The sequence below is a fragment of the Balaenoptera ricei genome, chromosome 9 (genome assembly GCF_028023285.1).
Source record: "Balaenoptera ricei isolate mBalRic1 chromosome 9, mBalRic1.hap2, whole genome shotgun sequence".
Lineage (NCBI taxonomy): Eukaryota > Metazoa > Chordata > Mammalia > Artiodactyla > Balaenopteridae > Balaenoptera > Balaenoptera ricei.
The window spans coordinates 22,680,774-22,698,451 of record NC_082647.1 but is presented as its reverse complement, the minus strand read 5'-3'; positions in this window follow the sequence as shown (position 1 = coordinate 22,698,451).

Below are 17,678 nucleotides of genomic sequence, written 5' to 3'. Positions count from 1 at the left end.
CCATCCATCTCCAGAAATTTTCCACCGTCCCAAACTGAAACTCTGTACCCCTTAAGCAATAAGTCCCTGTTCTCCCTCTCTCTAGCCCATGGTAATTCTATGCTCTTTCTGTCTCTATGAATTTGCCTATTCTAGGTACCATATATAAATGGAATCATATAGTATTTGTCCTTTTGTGACTGGCTTATTTCACTTAGCATAATGTTTTCGAGATTCACCCATGTTGTGGCATGTGTCAGTTCCTTCATCTTAATAGAGTAGCATCTTAGAGCTAGAAAGGGACTTTCGAGTTTATTTATTCAGTAAATAGTAATTAAGCAACTGCATTGTGCTAAGTAACACGCTAGGTGCTGTATCCTCTGATTCCATGTTGCCTTCTGCTTTTCCGTTTCTGGTATGCTGCATCATAAAAACTAGTGGAGATGCAAACCAATGATGCTCCTTCCTCCAGGCTGCCCCATCAAGTCTGGGTCTCAGATTCCATTACAATTTCTCTTTAGACATTGGCTTCCATTAGAGATTTACATTTTCTTCACGTTGATGGTTTCCCTGGGAGAAAAGGGTGGGAAGTGAATTTCAGCTTGCCTAGAATTCTGGGTACTTGATTCTTTAGTTCACATTTCTTGCAGATTCAGGTCTCAGCTTCTCTTTTTACTAATTTCAAAGCTGAAATCTATCATGGTGAAGTACAGCCCAGCCTTTGTGATAGACCAAGGTGGGCCTAGGAGTTCAGTTCCAGTGTTGGAAGGACAAAAGAGCCCTGATAGAGGCCCCCGGCTCCACAACTCCTGACAAAGACTCTTCTTGACCAAACCTTGGACAGGCTTCCCTGAGCCCTCTTTTCTACTAGCCTTGTCCTTGGGCCCTAAGTCAGTCTTAGCAAAGAATCCTGCTAAGTAATCCCCCAATCCTTGACATCTGATCGAGTTCCTCATCCTCCACCATTGACGTCTAAGTCCTTGGCCTGCCTTTAGCAAGAATCTATTAGGCCAGTTAAGCAAGAATCCCCCCTACCCTGATGTCTCCTCTTAACAGTTTTCCATCCACTGATCCCCTTGCTCTGCTATCTTTACTGTATTTGAAGTTGAACACAATTACTCTCTCCTATTGTATCTTGAATAAAGTCTTCCTTACAGTTGTAACAAGTGTCAGAATAACATCTCTTTAACACTCTCAACCATGACCCTTGGTTGAATCTACTCCCCTTGAGAAAGTGCAGAAAGTATATAGTTGGTGGGGACAGTAGGGTGGGAGAGGCTTGTGGGATTTGGGGCACCTAGGACAGACTGAAAGGCCCCAGAGTCCTTGAAGAAGTCATGGAGATCATGAGTGTCTTCCATTTGTTCTGCTGTGACTTGGTGGAAAGGACTCAGAATCTAGTAAATGCAAGAAAGTCTTATTATTAATAATACCATTAAACCTTACCTTTAGCTCAGATTTCAAGGAAAACTGATAATTTATTCAGACAAACACATTCCTCCTATACCATTTACCTCATATATTTCTGCCTTTTTAGTGGAGTCATAAGAATTAGGTGTCAGATTCATAACAGAAGCCACAAACTTTCATCATGACCTGCTGTCACCAGAGAAGGGCTTGTCAAGTGTGTGAAGTGTGTGGTCTTGGAGTTGGCTTGGGGTTTCTTTGATAGTCTTTATTTATTTATTTTTACTCTAGAGGTAACTTCATCTCGGGTTTATAATCTGTCCTCCTCTATCAGTATAAATTCTATCCAGCACTATGGGACTTGCGTATTTACTCAGAAGACACTATTTAAATACCAAGTGATGAGCATTATAGCACCCTTAGCACAGACATTTCCAGCCTGAGGAGCAAGTTCCTGACCTTGTAAATCAAGAGGCTTGGCTTTTATCACTCAAAAGGAATGGAAGAGTCATCTGACGTACTGTCAGAGTTTCAGGGGTGCTTGGGAATCACATTAGCATTTTTGAGGACATGAGACTGCCTCAGACTCCTTATAAATACAGCTTGACTCAGCCACTCTATGACTGACACCCTTGGGACATGAAGTGGATACTGTTCTTTGGGGACCTTATTGGGTCCAGCATCTGTGGCCAAGAAAAGTTTTTTGGGTAAGTTCCTTTTGGACTTATTATTACTTGGTTAGTTCAGAGATATGGGAACCAAATGGATTTGGAAATGAATGGCTGATTATACCTCAAATGGTATGGTGTTGGGAAGGAAGACCTGGACTCCAGTCCCAGCTTTGCCCTTGTGTCATCCTGGGTCAATTACTTCTCTCTCAGGCTCAGCTTCGTCTGTGATATCAGGACTAGGTGGTCTCCACAGTCCCTCCCCAGCTCCCTAATTCCTGCCAATTCTTTTCCTTCCTAGTTCTTATTTGTAAGGTCAGTTTCAGGCATTCCTACTTTCTTACTCCTATATTATGAATTACTAAGAATTACCAGAAATTGTTTCAATTTCTGCCATGCTTAAGGGAAAGCCTGGGTCATAGGCTTTTTGGCTTCACCTCTCTATTAATGGTTAAGGTTTGGTGGAGTTTTCTCGTCAGCATTTGGCATATGGAGATTTGATAGGTCTTGCCTAGCCTTAACTATGAAAAGTGACATGCAAGGATACACCTGTACATTCTGTGTGTGTGTGCATGTGTGTGCACACACATGCACACATGCTCCACACAGAATGCCTTGAGGTTTGCAAAGGATAGGACATTTGGGAGGTAGGAGAGATGAAAGGATGGCATGGTACCCTACTAGAAGATTGGGGGGGATGGAGTCAAGATGGCAGTGTGGGAAGACACGGAGTACATTTCTCCCCACAACTAGGGCACCTGCCAGACACTGGTGGGGGACCTTGACGCCCAAGAAGATGGGAGGAACCCCCAAGCGAATGGCTGGGGGTCGGGCCGAAGCTCCTGCAGTGGGAGCTCCGAGTCTGAACCACTGGACTAACAGAGATCCTCAGTTCCCAGGGAATATTCATTGGAGTGAGGTCTCCCAGAGGTCCTCATGTCAGCACCAAGACCCAGCTCTACCCAACAGCCTACAAATTCCAGTGTTGGAAGCCTCAGGCCAAACAGCCAGTAAGAAAGGAACACAATCCCACTCAACAACAACAACAACAAAAGAGACAGCAAAAGAATAAGTCACAGATGAAGGAGCAAGGTAAAATCCTACAAGACCAAATAAATGAAGAGGAAATTGGCACTCTACCTGAAAAAGAATTCAGAGTAATGATAGTAAAGATGATCCAGAATCTCGGAAATGGAATGGAGGCACGGATTGAGAAAATATAAGAAATGTTTAACAAAGACCTAGAAGAACTAAGAACAAACAAACAGAGATGAACAACACAATAACTGAAATGAAAAATACACTAGAAGGAATCAATAACAGAATAACTGAGGCAGAAGAACAAATAAGTGAGCTGGAAGACATAATGGTGGAAATAACTGCTGAGGAGCAGAATAAAGAAAAAAGAATGAAAAGAATTGAAGACAATCTCAGAGACCTCTGGGACAACACTAAACGCACCAACATTCAAATTATAGGGGTCCCAGAAGAAGAAGAAGAAAAAAGGGTCTGAGAAAATATTTGAAGAGATTATAGTGAAAAACTTCCCTAACATGGGAAGGGAAATAGTCACCCAAGTCCAGGAAACAAAGAGAGTCCCGTACAGGATAAACCCTAGGAGAAACACACCAAGACACATGTTAATCAAACTAACAAAAATTAAATTCAAAGAAAAAATATTAAAAGCAGCAAGGGAAAAATGAAAAATAACATACAAAGGAATCCCCATAAGGTTATCAGCTGATTTTTCAGCAGAAACTCTGCAGGCCAGAATGGATTGACAAGATATACTTAAAGTGATGAAAGAGAAAAACCTACAACCAAGATTACTCTACCCAGCAAGGATCTCATTCAGATTTGATGGAGAAATCAAAAGCTTTTCAGACAAGCAAAACCTAAGAGAATTCAGCACGACCAAACCAGCTTTACAACAAATGCTAAAGAAACTTCTCTAGGCGGGAAACACAAGAGAAGAAAAAGACCCACAAAAACAATCCCAAAACAATTAAGAAAACGGTAATAGGAACATACATATCGATAATAACCTTGAATGTAAATGGATTAAACGCCCCAACCAAAAGACACAGACTGGCTGAATGGATACAAAAACAAGACCCATATATATGCTGTCTACAAGAGAACCACTTCAGACCTAGGGATACATACAGACTGAAAGTGAGGGGATGGAAAAAGATATTCCATACAAATGGAAATCAAAAGAAAGCTGGAGTAGCAATACTTGTATCAGATAAAATAGACCTTAAAATAAAGACCTTACAAGAGGTAAGGAAGGACACTATAAAATGATCAAGGGATCAATCCAAGAAGATGTAACAATTATAAATGTTTATGCACCCAACGTAGGAGTACCTCAATACATAAAGCAAATGCTAACAACCATGAAAGGGGAAATTGACAGTAACACAATAACAGTAGGGGACTTTAACACCCCACTTACACCAATGGACAGATCATCCAAACAGAAAATAAATAAGGAAACACAAGCTTTAAATGACATAATAGACCAGACAGATTTAATTGATATTTATAGAACATTCCACCTGAAAGTGGCAGAATACACTTTCTTCTCAAGTGCACATGGAACATTCTCCAGGATAGATCACATCTTGGGTCACAAATCAAGCCTCGGAAAATTTAAGAAAATTGAAATCGTGTCAAGCATCTTTTCTGACAACAATGCTATGAGATTGGAAATCAATTACAGGAAGAAAACTGAAAAAAACACAGATACATGGAGGCTAAACAGTGCACTACTAAATAACCAAGAGATCACTGAAGAAATCAAAGAGGAAATAAAAAAATACATAGAAACAAATGACAATGAAAACACGATGACCCAAAACCTATGGGACGCAGCAAAAGCAGTTCTAAGAGGGAAGTTTATAGCAATTCAATCTCACCTCAGGAAACAAGAAAAATCTCAAATAAACAATCCAACCCTATACCTAAAGCAAGTAGAGAAAGAAGAACAAAGAAAACCCAAAGTCAGTAGAAGGAAGGAAATAAAGATCAGAGCAGAAATAAATGAAAAAGAAATGAAGAAAACAATAACAAAGATCAATAAAACTAAAAGCTGGTTCTTTGAGAAGATAAACAAAATTGATAAACCCTTAGCCAGACTCATCAGGAAAAAAAGGGAGAGGACGCAAATCAATAAAATTAGAAATGAAAAAGGAGAAATCACAGCTGACACCACAGAAACACAAAGGATAATAAGAGACTACTACAAACAACTATATGCCATATATTTTTATATGCCAATAAAATGGACAACCACGAAGAAATGGACAAATTCTTGGAAAGGTACAATTTTCCAAGACTAGACCAGGAAGAATTAGAAAATATAAACAGACCTATCACAAGTAATGAAATTGAAACTGTAATTAAAAATCTTCCAACAAGCAAAAGTCCAGGACCAGATGGCTTCACAGGCGAATTCTACCAAACATTTAGAGAAGAGCTAACACTGATCCTTCTCAAACTCAAAAAATTGCAGAGGGAGGAGCACTCCCAAATTCATTCTATGAAGCCACCATCACCCTGATACCAAAGCCAGAAAAAGATATCACAAAAAAAGAAAATTATAGATCGATATCACTGATGAACATAGATGCAAAAATCCTGAACAAAATACTAGCAAACAGAATCCAACAACATATTAAAAGGATCATACACCATGATCAAGTGGGATTTATCCCAGGGATGCAAGGATTCTTCAGTATATGCAAATCAATCAGTGTGATACACTATATTAACAAATTAAGGAATAAAAACCATATGATCATCTCAGTAGATGCAGAAAAAGCTTTTGACAAAATTCAACACCCATTTATGATAAAAACTCTCCAGAAAATGGGCATAGAGGGAACCTACCTCAACATGATAAAGGCCATATATGACAAACCCACAGCAAACATCATACTCAGTGGTGAAAAACTGAAAGCATTTCCACTAAGATCAGGAACAAGACAAGGATGTCTCTCGCCACTATTATTAAACATAGTTTTGGAGGTCCTAGCCATGGCAATTGGAGAAGAAAAAGAAATAAAAGGAATACAAATTGGAAAAGAAGAAGTAAAAGTGTCACTGTTTGCAGATGACATGATACTATACATAGAGAATCCTAAAGATGCCACCAGAAAACTACTAGAACTAATCAAGGAATATGGTAAGCTTGCAGGATACAAAATTAATACACAGAAATCTCTGGCATTCCTATACACTTACAACAAAAAATCAGAAAGAGAAATCGAGGAAACAATCCCATTTACCATCACAACAAAAAGAATAAAATACCTAGGAATAAACCTACATAAGGAGGTGAAAGACTTGTACTCAGAAAACTATAAAACACTGATGAAAGAAATCAAAGATGACATAAACAGATGGAGAAATATACCATGTTCTTGGATTGGAAGAATCAATATTGTGAAAATGATTTTACTACCCAAAGCAATCTACAGATTCAATGCAATCCCTATCAAGCTACCAATGGCATTCTTCACAGAATTAGAAGAAAAAATATTACAACTCGTGGAAACACAAACGACCCCAAATAGCAAAAGCAATCTTGAGAAAGAAAAACGGAGCTGGAGGAATCAGGTTCCCTGACTTCAAACTATACTACAAAGCTACAGTAATCGAGACAGTATGGTACTGGCACAAAAACAGAAATATAGATCAATGGTACAGGATAGAAAGCCCAGAGATAGACCCACACACATATGGTCACCTAATTTACAACAAAGGAGGCGAGAACATGCAATGGAGAAAAGACAGCCTCTTCAATAAATGGTGCTGGGAAAACTGGACAGCTACATGTAAAAGAATGAAACCAGAACACTACCTAACACCATACACAAAAATAAACTCCAAATGGATTAAAGACCTAAATGTAAGACCAGACACTATAAAACTCTTAGAGGAAAACATAGGAAAAACACTCTTTGACATAAACCACGGCAAGATCTTTTTTGACCCTCCTCCTAGAGTAATGAAAATAAAAACAAAAATAAAACAAATGGGACCTAATGAAACTTAAAAGCTTTTTCACAACAAAGGAAACCATAAACAAGACGAAAAGACATCTCTCAGAATGGGAGAAAATATCTGCACGTGAAACAATGGACAAAGGATTAATCTCCAAAATATACAAACAGCTCATGGTGCTCAATATCAAAAAAAAAAATAATCCAGTAAAAAAATGGGTGGAAGAACTAAGTAGACATTTCACCAAAGAAGACATACAGATGGCCAAGAGGCTCATGAAAAGATGCTCAACATCACTAATTATTAGAGAAATACAAATCAAAACTACAATGAGGTATCACCTCCCACCCGTCAAAATGGCCATTATCAAAAAATCTAGAAACAATTAATGCTGGAAAGGGTGTGGTGAAAAAGGAACCCTCCTGCACTGTTGGTGGGAATGTAAATTGATACAACCACTATGGAGAACAGTATGGAGGTTCCTTAAAAAACTAAAAATAGAACTACCATATGATCCAGCAATCCCACTCCTGGGCATCTACCCTGAGAAAACCATAATTCAAAAAGAGACATGTACCACAATGTTCATTGCAGCACTATTTACAATAGCCAGGACATGGAAGCAACCTAAATGTCCATCAACAGATGAATGGATAAAGAAGACGTGGCACATACATACAATGGAATATTACTCAGCCATAAACAGAAATGAAATTGAGTTATTTGTAGTGAGGTGGCTGGACCTGGAGTCTGTCATACAGAGTGAAGTAAGAGAAAAACAAATACCATATGCTAACACATATATATATGGAATCTAAAAAAAAGAAAAATGGTACTGATGAACCTTTGGGCAGGGCAGGAGTAAAGATGTAGACATAGAGAATTGACTTGAGGACACAGAGGGGGAGGGCGAAGCTGAGGCGAAGTGAGAGTAGCAGCGACATATATACACTACCAAATGTAAAATAGCTAGCTAGTGGGAAGCTGCTGCATAGCACAGGGAGATCAGCTCGGTGCTTTGCGACGACCTAGAGGGGTGGGATAGGGAGGGTGGGAGGGAGATGCAAGAGGGAGGGGATATGGAGATATATGTATGCATATGGCTGATTCACTCTGTTGTACAACAGAAACTAACACAGTACTGTGGAGCAATTATACTCCAATAAAAATCTATTAAAAAAAAAAAAAGGTTAAGAATCCTGGCCAAGGCCACTTGGCTGGTAAGCAGGGGAGTTGGAGCAAAACCCATATGCTTTTGTTATAACACAAGTTAATCTCCAGATAGAATCCTGTATCTCACTGATCTGTCTATATCTGTTAGTTTACTCTCCATTATACTATCTGGCTAAAGGGACTTTGGGATTGTTTATTGAGGTAATTACTTATATGTGATTGAGTAATTTTTATGGCGATGACTTCCGTTCACACCTGGTCTCTACTGCCAAATGGCTCAGAGGGTTTAGGCATAGCAGGTGGTCAGGGAAGGAGATTTTTCCCCAGGCAGCTCAGCAGTAAGTGTGTAATAACTACCCTTGCTGCCATGTGGGCTGATGCATAGAGCTCTCAGGCTCTCGCTGCTCCTATTCACGTGGCTGAAAAATCTTTCTTTCTCAGGATTCAGACTTCTCTTATAATGCAGCGGACACCTGGGTTGAGGCTTCTTGGCTGAGCTCTGGAGTGCTCACCATAGGCGCTTGCACAGAAAGGGCTGTGTGCCTGAGCAAATTGCAGATGGTTATAACCAATAGTGTCATCCTTACCCCCAAATCTGTTCTTGCCTCATAATAGGGAACCCAGCAAAGGTGGAGGAATTCTTCCTGAGGTCCACAGACACGGCCTAGGCAGCCAGCTTGGTGAACATTTAGAGCAAGAGGAAGCTGGCCTCTGAGCATTCAAGTGGTTGGGAAGCCAGGATGCAGGTTGGCTTGGAGGGGGAACAGTGCTGATGCAGATGAAGATGATGGTTTCTCCCCCCACCGCACCCCCCAGTCTCTGTTCATTTCATCTAACTCGCCTACCTCCCCAGTCTCTCTCACTCTGCTGGTGTCTTCTGTCCTGGGCTTCACTCATCTTAAGGATAAGATGGTGACCAGGATGCCTAAAGGTGCACAGCAAGCATAGAACTGGAAGTAGTTGCAGAACTTGTAACATCAGCAGTAACTGGTTGGCATTTAAGAGTTCTGTGAAATCATCTCTTGTGGTGGCTTCTAAGCCTGGCTGGGGATGCAGGTGAGAAAGGCACAAAGAACAGGCCACTTGGCTGCCCACATGGTAAAAAGGGGAGAGATAGAAGCTCAGCACCAAGGTGACTATTGACTGTCCAGAACATGGGACACATGTGAGGGTGACTGAGAGTGGATCACTAGCCATTGCGTGGTAGCAGCTGGCCAGCCCTGGGTATTGGAGAGTACCAGAGTTAAGAAGAGCTGTAGGAGCACCTACCTGTGTGGAGTAGGAGTGGTGAACATGGCAACCTGCAAACCTCAACATGTCCCCCTTCCCAGGCCAATCTTCCATCTTCAGAAAGAGCTTAAGGTCTGCGAAAAGATTTCCAGATGGTGGAGATAGGTTGTGTTCCGCCACCCACGCTCTCAGGAAGGCATTTTCCAAATAGAGACAAGGACAGTGAGGGCAAGAGAAAGGCTGCCCTTCACCTGGCACCCACTTATGTTCTCTCAGTTTCTAGATATTGATGGGCTTATGTTCATGGGAATAATATAAGATTCTCCCCATGCCCTGCCAGCTTTTAGCACCATCTGAAGACTGTCGCTAATGTTGTCTTCTCTGGTTGGGGAAAACCTCGTGGGTGATGGGAATTGGTCCTAAAGCCTGGGTGGCAGATTGGCTAGGCAGGTAAAGAAAAGGGCTGGACATCCAGGCAGAGGGAACAGCATGTGCAAAGGCATAGAAGGGAAAAGTATATGGTGAATTTGGAATTTCAGTGAGGCTGGAGCCAAGAATGTGTAGGAGGGAGAGGTGGAGGAGAGACAGATGGGGAAAGACTCCATTCTGCACCAGCCTTTCCGCCCTGTCTCTCTGCATGCTGCAGATGTGTCTTTATCCTTTGGAGCTGGGCTAATTAGGACATGATGAAATGCACTGTGGTTTTAATCATCATCCGGGCCAGTTAGATTCACTGTGTTCCCTTATCATGAACAGTGCCCAGGAGTATGAAAGTTCTGTTGTGAAGTTATCACTTTGGGAGAATTAAAACACATGCTGTGGATGAATGTGTAACATGATTTTCATACTCTTAAGAGCTCCTTATTCTTATGTTTCTCTTTTTTTTCCTCTTCCTGTTCCTTCTCTCTCCTCTTTCTCTTTGTGATTACTCAAGTCAGTGCTGTATTTTACCGATGCCTCATTTTGCTAACAGAGATGCCAATGCACAGGCACTTTCCAGAACACCCATTTTTAAGACGCCCCTTTTTCTGGGGTATTGAGGGTGAGTTGTGACGGAGCATGAGTTCTGCAGATGGGTCCTGGTACTCAGCCAGGAGGAAGGATTTCTCTTCTGTTTTCAACCTGTTTCTTTTGCAAGGCTGCTTGCCTTTGTCAGGGAAATGGTGGTTTGATTCCCCATCTTTTCAGGGCTGCAGTCCAACATCTAGCAAGGCTGTTGGGTTCAGGCTGAGACCCGCCAGCCAGTGGCTTCTCCACCATGGCCTCAGCAGCTCCCATGGGATGCAGTTGGCTGCCCACCTCCCAGAACCCTGTGGAGACCGGATGAGCTGGGAGAAAGTGAGGCTTCATCAATGGCGTTTCCTCCAGACCTGCCACCTGCAACAGAAGCAACTCTGCAGTGGACCTTGCCTCCTTGATGCTAGCCTAGACCCCACGGAGATCCCCCAGAAGCTCCCAGAACAAAGTTAAACTCTGAGAGTCCATCCGGATTGAGCCAGTTTTCTGATGAGGAGATGCTGATCTGCCACATGTGGCTGCACGTTTAGCTCCCTGTGACAGAACCATTTTCTCTGTCAACAGGTCCTTCAGCCCACAGCCCTCTCCAGCAGCTTTTCCCGCATTCATTTGTGTCAAAGGGATGACGCATGTGACAGCGTTGAGTGTGGATTCATTCCGGCCGTCACCTAGCAACGGCCTAATGGCTCCCCTGGCTTTCGGAGCCGGCCCAGAGCACAAAGGCAGCTTTTCAGGCTTGGCCTTCTCCCACCCACACACAGGACTTCAGGGGCCTCTACCCCTGCTGCTGCTGCTGCGGGAGCTAAATGGTGTATAGGAAACAAGTGCGGGACAAACAACAAAGGGGGACTCGGGACTGGCCGGCTCCCTTCTGGTCCCTATCCGGGCCCCATAGGGAGGATGAATCCCGAGTTCAGCCCCAGCACCATGCATTTGTATAGGGTTCTGGAGCTGGAAGGGCCTGGGAGAGCACCCAGCCTCTCCCCTCTTTGCTAAGAGGAAAAATAACCCTCCAAGGATGGAAGGTCTATTCTCTTTTCTAGCTCTTTCCAGCATGGACATTCAGCCAGAGTTTCAGTCCTAGACCCTGACAGTGAAGAAGTGCTTCTTTATGTCTTGAGTTAGCTTTGCGTGTAACTCAGGAACATTCCTTTCTGCAAAATATATATGTTTTTCATTATAAAGTAATATGACCACATTACAGAAAACAGATACGAGGGGAAAAAAGTAAGTCATCCATAATCCCATGACCCGAACATAAGCACTGTCAGCATTTGCTATATTTCCGTTGTCTGTTTTTCTTCCAATGCATCTGCTTTTTCCATACTTGCAATCATGGCATACATACAATTTTGTGTCCTGCTCTTTCACTTAATATTTCCCTTAAAGTTATACCATAAGCACTTTTTCATATTTGCCACGTAGTCTTATTTTTAATGGCTATACATTATAACCAAAGACTAGACCATTTCCTCTCATTCGGCCCAGTTATGTCTGGGATAGTAGGCCTGGGGTTTATTTGCCAGCTGAAAGCTCACCATTATCTTTTGCTTTTTTTTTCCTTTCTCCAGGGACCAAGTTTTCAGGATTAATGTCAGAAATGGAGATGAGATCAGCAAACTAAGTCAGCTAGTGAATTCAGACAACTTTAAGTTACCTAGTTCTTCTCTTGGGTATCAATTAACTTTAGTGGGAGAAGACTCTTGCAGCACTGGCATTGTTATTCCTGAAGAGTTTCTGTGTATAATCCTGTATTAGTCAACATGCCTTTATACAATTGAGAGGGTTGGTGGGGGAGAAGTGCTGTAGATCACAGCAGTGCTGTCCAGGGAGATGAGAGGCCTCAGCAGTGGGCTCCATCTTTCTATCTGCATTGACTTATTACTTCTTGGGCTTTGCCAGGTATTGCCTGCTGGGCAGACCTGACCAGATAAAATTATGAAATGGCAGAGTTTGCCCTTGTGCAGAATCCAACCCCTCAGGGATCACCAAGGCTTTTGGCGGTTGTTCAAGAAGAATGAGCTCGTTGTGCCTTTTACCTGAACTATCCTTTAACCTGGTTTTACTTCTTTTCTCTTCAGCTCAACTTCTAGAAATCTCCCTCTACCTTTGGTCATCCTGTGGATGTCCTGTTCCCTTCTGTCAGTCTGCAGCCAGTCAAATCCTTCCTGAAGTCCCAGGGCTTAGAGTACTTGGTGACTGTTGAAGACCTGCAGGTGGATAGGCCAAGGTCCCTCACTGGTCTTGCATAGGACCAAGCAGCCAGAGTGGACTTGAGACATTTTCAAGTTCTGGTCTTATTCGTCTCCATTTAAAAGATGAAGACATTGAGGTATATGGAAGTAAAGTGCAGTGACTTGTTAGAGGAACATGTTGTACTAGAAAGGGCATACATGGGTTAGGAAACCAGCCAGATCTGGATCCAAATCCTGATTTTGCTAACTGCTAGCTGTGTGACTTTGGACAAGCTGTTAACCTCTTGAGACTCTGTTTCTTCATCAGTAAAACGGTAATAGTTATACCTACTTCATACGATTTATTGAAAAGATTAAGTGGCTAAATGTACATAAAATGTCTAACAGTGCCGGGTATGTCATAGATGCCCCACAAGTATTAAGTCCCTCTCCCTTTTCTTATTTGAAGTCAGGAGGGAAGAACAGAGTGTATGGTGGGTAGAAGGTGGGGCACCGGTGGGGAGGTGCTGAAGATCAGTCATAAAAAGCATCCTCTGGGAATTCCCCGGCGGTCCAGTGGTTAGGACCCCACACTTCCACTGCAGGGGACATGGGTTCGATCCCTGGTCGGGGAACTAAGATCCCGTGTGCTGTGCGGTGCGGCCAAAAAAAAGCGTCCTTTGAGAAAAGGAGAATGTCACCAGCAGCCCCCAGCAGAGGGAACATCACTGCCTAAGCCAGACAACAGCTTCATGAGCTGTATTTGAACAGCAGGGCAGTGTCTGGCTCATGTTCTCTCCTTCACTGAGGTGGGTTGTGGACTAATTGGTGATTTGGCCCAGGAGTTTCCTGATGGTGTGAGCAGCTGTGAGCTTATTAATCATCCTCACATGTCACAGACATCTGCCAGGAACCTTCAAAGTATGAGTGGTTGTAAGAATTTCTTTGTTTCTGAATGGTTTCCCAAGCTGGGTATTTCAGAGGCACTGGATACCAGATGCAGACTGATGTCTAGAGAATTTGTGGTATAGAATAACCAAATAGCACATATGTTGCTTCCAGGAAGTAAGTAGGTTTTGAATGAGGTGTTGTATATTGGGCTCCAAGAAGTAAGATTATATAGATATGTGGAAGAAATCAGACCCCCTTTTACACCTTGACATTTGTGCTTCTTGATATGTGTGCCAAGGGTGCTGCCATCTTGGCCAGCACATGTCCCAGGATATGGTGGAACCAGCATGAAGCTCCATGCCCAAAGGATCACTTTGTAATGTTGCCATGTCTGTTTTAGGCCCTTTTAGATAATGAAGATGAGGAAATGCAATACAATGAAGGTCAAGAACGGAGCAGTAATAACTTCAACTATAGAGCCTATCATTCCCTGGAAGCTGTAAGTATTTCAGAGCAGGTTGGGATTAAGGTCATTGGCCTTTTGGGTTTTGTAACCCCTTTCCTTACTTCCAGGAGGTATTAGTCCCTAACACAATACCCCTACAATGAGGGGTTAAAATGTGTACACTTCAATTCTTTTCTTTTTTTTTTTTTTAATTTTAGAATTTTATTTATCTTTTTATACAGCAGGTTCTTATTAGTTATCCATTTTTCAATTCTTTTCTAATTCTTTGTTTATCTCCCACCAACACCTAAGAGCATAGTGAAACCCAAACTGAACATTTTCTCCCATGTGCATTGTTCTTTTCTTAAGCAACCCCTCAAAGAAAACCATGAAATAATTGCAATCATTTCCAGTCCTTGTAATTCAACCTTCTTATACCCCACCAGAATCCCTGTATTTTATTCACTCAGATTAAAGTGTTTCTTATCCCAGGCAAATAGACAAGTGATTATTTCCAAGGTTAACCAAATATTTCCACTCATTTATCATGACTACTTATAACGTATATTTATTCCATAATGTGTTTTGGTGCTGTGTTTAGTTAGAAATCACTTATATAGATTACTGACTTTCAAGGTAAGCCAACCCTTCAAATGAGAAATTTAGAGCAGAATAATTTTATATGATATTGGAATTTGAGGAACCAAGAAGGTCTGGAATGGAACTGAATCACATAGCATACGGTTTTCTTAGGTCCCTCAATGTCTTCTTCCTTAGTCTGGAAACTCTCTACTAACTCAGGAACACACCCCAAATCTAAATTGGTATTCTCCTTCCTATAGCTGAATATATGTTGTTCTTTATATCCAAAGATAGAGTTCTTGGCATGCTTTTCATGAGGCATATATTTTGACTTATTTTTCTTCTAGATGAGGTTTTTTTCAAAGCTTGACCAAATATTTCTCCTTCTTTCCCAGGATTGTCAGTAGCTTTGTTTAATGTGTACACTTCCAGCCGCACTGCCCCTTGATCCCTCTTGTGACCAATGACATACAGCTGCAAAACACCTGGATAAAGTTAGGAGTTCAGTCCAGGGCCATGGACGAAAGCAGAGCTAAGGGCCCACACAGGGATCAAACCCATGACGTTAGCCTCATTAACATGGGGCACTCCCTAGCTGAGCTAACCAGTGGCAAATGTCACCCCAGATTCTGGAAACTCCATCCCCTCACCTGCCTGCTGCAGGAGCCTCTCTTTCCCATCCACTCACTTTTGTTCTTTGGCTTTAGGTATCATTGTCATCTGGCTTACAGCCATCTATCATTCCCTGCAAGGCCTTTTGCTGTGGGTTGGTGTACCATCTCCCTTCTGACTTGTTCATATTCAGTTCTTTTTAAAAACAGCTTTTAAGAGCTCATATTCCACAATCACTTGGGCCTTCTTAGGTCTCTAAAGGGAATTTCATGTTTGTCTCTGCCAGGGTTTCTAGTTTCAGATCCTTTGTGTGTATTGTTGTGGTTGCTGTTATTGTTGTTAGTTTTGTGGGTAAGTTTTCCCCTGATGTTGGCAGTGTGAATTTGCACCCCTCATCTGGACACAGCTTGGTGTTTTAACTTTTCCTGGGTGACTCTCTTTCCTCTCATGACGCAGGGCAGGCATCTGACGTTCTAGGGTCAGTGGGTAGAGTTTCCAGGCCCTTTGCATGGCCATAATTACCAATTCCCAGCTCTCAAGTTCCAGCTCCTTGCCCCAGGCCGGGTCCATTGCCCTCTGCTCCTATTCCTGGTTGCTGTAAACTCTCGGTGCCTAAGGTAGATATCTGGTCCTGGGGCTTCATCTTCTGCCCTTTACTGTGTTAGCTTGTTCCCTCTTCATTTCTGGCACCCACAATTTTTCCTTTTTTTGGCTTTTAAATTTGGCTGTGACTCATTTTCATTGTATTTTATCTGGATTGCCTATATATTTGGGAGGTAGTTTCTTGCTTCTGCTCAATCTGCCGTAATGGTTGCAAGTCTGATAAATCCTTTAAGCTTGATTTTATTCTATATTGATTGCACATTTTCATTCTTGGTAAAGCTCCTTCTTTCAATTTTAAGGTCTAAACAGAAATTTGTTTATTTCCTTATTTCAACCCTCAAAAGGTTTGAACAACTAAGATGGATGAACTCCATTTAAATCAAACTTTTTTTTTTTTTACTGAAAGCAAGTGGAAGCATTTGTAGCCATGATTTATACAGCTCTTCACGTGCCCTCTCAAAGCCTTTGAAGAATCATTTCCAAAGTGGGGTGCTTGTATGGCAGGGTGTAAGCAAGATGGCCCACTGGGATGGAGAAATAAACTATTGCAACTTCTATTTATATTTCTACATCTATTTGTATTTATTATTATTTTTAAAATAAATTTATTTTTTTATTTTTGGCTGCATTGGGACTTTGTTGCTGTGCGTGGGCTTTCTCTAGTTGCGGTGAGAGGGGGTTACACTTTGTTGCGGTGCGTGGGCTTCTCATTGCGGTGGCTTCTCTTGCTGTGGAGCACGGGCTCTAGGCGCATGGGCTTCAGTAGTTGCAGCACGTGGGCTCAGCAGTTGTAGCTTGCGGGCTCTAGAGCGCAGGCTCAGTAGTTGTGGCACATGGGCTTAGTTGCTCCACAGCATGTGGGATCTTCCTGGACCAGGGCTCGAACCTGTGTCCCCTGCATTGGCAGGCGGATTCTTAACCACTGCGCCACCATGGAAGTCCTGTATTTATTGTTAATGCAACAATTTTTTAAAACATCTTTATTGGAGTATAATTGCTTTACAGTTGTGTATTAGTTTCTGCTTTATAACAAAGTGAATCAGTTATACATATACATATATCCCCATATCTCTTCCCTCTTGCGTCTCCCTCCCTCCCCTCTAGGTGGTCACAAAGCACCGAGCTGATCTCCCTGTGCTATGCGGCTGCTTCCCACTAGCTGTCTATTTTACATTTGGTAGTGTATATATGTCCATGCCACTCTCTCACTTTGTCCCAGCTTACCCTTCCCCCTCCCCGTGTCCTCAAGTCCATTCTCTAGTAGGTCTGCATCTTTATTCCTGTCTTGCCCCTGGGTTCTTCATGACCTTTTTTTTTTTTTTTTTTTAGATTCCATTTATATGTGTTAGCATACGGTATTTGTTTTTCTCTTTCTGACTTACTTCGCTCTGTATGACAGACTTTAGGTCCATCCACCTCACTACAAATAACTCGATTTCATTTCTTTTTATGGCTGACTAATATTCCATTGTATATATGTGCCACATCTTCTTTATCCATTCATCTGTTGATAGACACTTAGGTTGCTTCCATGTCCTGGCTATTGTAAATAGAGCTGCAGTGAACATTGTGGTACATGACTCTTTTTGAATTATGGTTTTCTCAGGATATATGCCCAGCAGTGGGATTGCTGGGTCGTATGGTAGTTCTATTTTTAGTTTTTTAAGGAACCTCCATACTGTTCTCCATAGTGGCTGTATCAATTTACATTCCCACCAACAGTGCAAGAGAGTCCCCTTTTCTCCACACCCTCTCCAGCATTTATTGTTTCTAGATTTTTTGACGATGGCCATTCTGACTGGTGTGAGGTGATACCTCATTGTAGTTTTGATTTGCATTTCTCTAATGATTAATGATGTTGAGCATTCTTTCATGTGTTTGTTGGCA